This window comes from Arachis duranensis, chromosome 3 (assembly GCF_000817695.3).
Source record: "Arachis duranensis cultivar V14167 chromosome 3, aradu.V14167.gnm2.J7QH, whole genome shotgun sequence".
Classification (NCBI taxonomy): Eukaryota; Viridiplantae; Streptophyta; class Magnoliopsida; order Fabales; family Fabaceae; genus Arachis; species Arachis duranensis.
Window position 1 is genome coordinate 103105099 of NC_029774.3, and position 4172 is coordinate 103109270.

Genomic DNA, 4172 nt, shown 5'->3' on the forward strand with positions numbered 1-4172 from the left:
TTTTAGGGATGTTTTCATTAGTTTTTATGCTAAATTCACATTTCTGGACTTTACTATGAGTTTGTGTGTTTTTCTGTGATTTCAGGTATTTTCTTGCCGAAATTGAGGGACCTGAGCAAAACTCTGATAAAAGGCTGACAAAGGACTGCTGATGCTGTTGGATTCTAACCTCCCTGCACTCGAAATAGATTTTCGGGAGCTACAAAACTCCAAATGATGCGCTCTTACCGGCGTTGGAAAGTAGACATCCAGAGCTTTCCAGCAATATATAATAATCCATACTTTATTCATGATTAGATGACGTAAACTGGCGCTCAACACCAGTTCCATGCTGCATTCTGGAGTCAAACGCCAGAAACACGTCACGAACCAGAGTTGAACGCCAGAAACACGTTACAACTTGGCGTTCAACTCGAAAAGAAGCCTCTGCACGTGTAAAGCTCGAGCTCAGCCCAAGCACACACCAAGTGGGGCCCGGAAGTGGATTTTCTGCATCAATTACTTACTTCTGTAAACCCTAGTAGCTAATCTAGTATAAATAGGACATTTTATTATTGTATTAGAAGTCCGAAATCCTGGATTGTATTTGTGATCCTGTGATCACGTTTTGGGGGCTGGCCATTCGGCCATGCCTGAACCTTCATCACTTATGTATTTTCAATGGTGGAGTTTCTACACACCATAGATTAAGGGTGTGGAGCTCTGCTGTACCTCGAGTTTTAATGCAATTACTACTATCTTTTATTCAAATTCAATCTTATTTCTGTTCTAAGATACTACTCGTACTTCAACCTGATGGATGTGATGATCTGTGACACTCATCATCATCCGTCCCTATGAACGCGTGCCTGACAAACACTTCCATTCTACAAGAGAAAGCTAGAGTGTGTATCTCTCGGATTCCTGATGCACGACGCATGGTTGCCCTCGCCTGACAATCGAGCCTTCCATTCGATGAGATAAGAGTTTTCGTGGTATAAGCCAGAATTGATGGCGGCATTCATGAGATTCCAGAAAGTCTAAACCTTGTCTGTGGTATTTCAAATAGGATTTCGGGATTGAATGACTGTGACGAGCTTCAAACTCGCGATTGTTGGGCGTGATGACAAACGCAAAAGAATCAAGGGATTCTATTCCAACATGATCGAGAATCGACAGATGATTAGCCGTGCCGTGACAGAGCATTTGGACCTTTTTCACTGAGAGGATGGGATGTAGCCATTGACAACGGTGATGCCCTACATACAGCTTGCCATGGAAAGGAGTAAGAAGGATTGGATGAAGGCAGTAAGAAAGCAGAGATTCAGAAGGAGCACAACATCTTCATACGCCTATCTAAAATTCCCATTGATGATCTACATAAGTATTTCTATCTTTATTTTCTGTTTATTTATTATTATTATTCGAAAACTCCATAACCATTTATTACCCGCCTGACTGAGATTTACAAGATGACCATAGATTGCTTCATACCAACAATCTCCGTGGGATCGACACTTACTCATGTAAGGTTTATTACTTGGACGACCCAGTGCACTTGCTGGTTAGTTGTGCGAGGTTGTGAAGAAAGTATTGAGTTAGTAAATGCGCACACCAAGTTGAATGCCATTATAAGAGATCACAATTTCGTGCACCAGCATGATATCTTGATAGTGAGGGTGTTACAACGATGGATGTTGATGTGTTAAGTTTATCGAAGATAGTGATATGGTGGGATTATTGGTGTCAAAGGCTTTCTCAAGGATGTACAACCTATCTCTTAATTTACCCAAACCCAAACCAATCATCTTCAAGCTGCTTGACTCCTATAAAAAAAACATGAATATAAAAAACATGAATATTGAAAAAAAGTGAGTTCACAGGGGAATATCGAGGTAATCTTAGAAACAGAAATCAAATTGAAATGAAACATTGGTAAATACAAGACATTGGATGAAAATAAAGATATTGATGTTGTGATAAGAATACATTATCACACTTTATGTGGATGCCCATTTTCTATGAGATATAGTTTCTCAATAATGACTGTAATTAATATAGTTTGAAAAGGTGCCATCATGTACGTATATAAATAGAGGCTTAAGCCCCTGGCACACGTTATCAGCACGAGACTAATCAAATTTTAGGAAGACTCAGGTAATAAATTTTCATTATGTCGAAGCTCTCTCATATTGAATTTAATGCTCTTGATATATCTAAAAACAACTATTTATCATGGATACTAGATGCTGAAATCCATCTTGATTCAATGGATCTTGGAGATACCATTAACGCTGAAAATAATGCATCCCATAAGGATAAAGCCAAAGCCATGATTTTTCTTCATCGTCATCTTGATGAAGCATTGAAAAATGAATATCTCACATTAAAAAATCCTGCAGATCTTTGGAAAGACATTGAAGAAAGGTATAATCATAAAAAAACGGAGATACTTCCTCAAGCCCAATATGAATGGACGCACTTGCGTCTGCAGGATTTTAAATCCATAAATGAATATAATTCTGTAATGTTTCGAATTACCTCACGAATGATATTATGTGGAAAAAAGAGAACTGACAATGATATGTTAGAGAAAACTTTCTCAACCTTCCATGCCTCGAATGTGTTCCTGCGACAGCAGTATCGAGAAAAATGATTTAAAAAATATTCTGAGCTAATTTCTTGCCTTCTTGTTGTTGAACGCAACAATGAGTTGCTCTTAAAAAATCATGAAGCGCGCCCAGTTGGCACCGCACCATTTTCTGAAGTAAATGCGGCAAATCATTGCCCTAGAAGAGGTAAATGGCAAGGTTTTAATAACAAGAAAAATTATGGAAGGAATCGGAATTATGTTCACAATAAAGGATCTCACCAAAAGTGGGATAAAAAAGAAACTCTAGGAAAAATAAATCAACAGAGGATAAGTGTTTCCGTTGTGGTGAAAAAGGCCATTGGTCGCGTACCTGTCGTACCCCAAGGCACTTAGTTGACCTTTATCAAGCATCTTTGAAAAAGGATGACAAAGGAAAGAAAACAAATTTTGTTTCAAATGATGCTGAAAATTCCACCACTCATTATAATGTATCTGATTTTTTTTAGGATCGTGAAGGAAACATTGGTCATTTGATCAATGATGGAATAGTTTAATATGTGAGATTGTTAAGTATTCATGTAAATAAATAATGTAAGAAACTTATTGTTAAGTTTTAATCGAATTGAGGTCCCAGTTAGACAAGTTGCCATCGAAGCAAATACACGCCAGAAGCGTGGCAGGCTTGTCGGTTTCAAAGACAAAAATTCTCGAAAGAAAAAAAATATAAATACTATTCCTGTTGAAAAAGACAGAGTAGAGACACCTGCAGTTGTCCAAAATTCTGATATAATTTTAACGCCAGAAGACGTTCAGGTACCTGAAAATTGTGAAAATGACGAGATCTCGATAAATTATGTCTTTACAGGAGAGAAATGGGACCAAAATAAGACAATTGTCAATGAAATATTTGCATATAATGTAGCATTAAACATCATGCATGAAAGTAAGGATCTTGAGCCAAGATCAGTCGAAGAATGTCGACAAAGGAATGATTGGCCAAAATGGGAAGAAGCCATGAAGACTGAATTAGACTCACTTGCAAAACGTGAAGTCTTTGGACCTGTAGTCCGTACACCAGAAGATATAAAATCTGTTGGATACCGATGGGTATTTGTGAGAAAATAAAATGAGACAAAATGAAGTTGTATGCTACAAAGCTCGACTTGTAGCACAAGATTTTTCACAAAGGCCCAGTATAGATTATGAGGAAACATATTCCCCTGTAGTGGATGCAATAACATTGCGTTATTTGGTCAGTTTATCCGCATATCTGACAAACCCCAATTTGACGGTTTATCTTGTATTGAATTTAGGGGATTTTGTCACCTTTCACCTACATTTATTCAATAAAATAGCATGGTTTTGTATATTCTCCTTTAATTGTGCTTAAGAGTGAAAACATGCTTTTTAGGTCTTAAAATGAATAAGTTTAATTCACCTTGATTCCATTAGGTGCCTTGATATGTTTGTTAAGTGATTTAAGGTCTAGGAGGCAAAGATTGGATCAAGGGAATGAAGAAAGAAGCATGAAAAGTTGGAGAACTCATGAAGAAATGAAAGAACCGAGAAGCTATCAAGCCGACCTCTTCGCACTTAAACA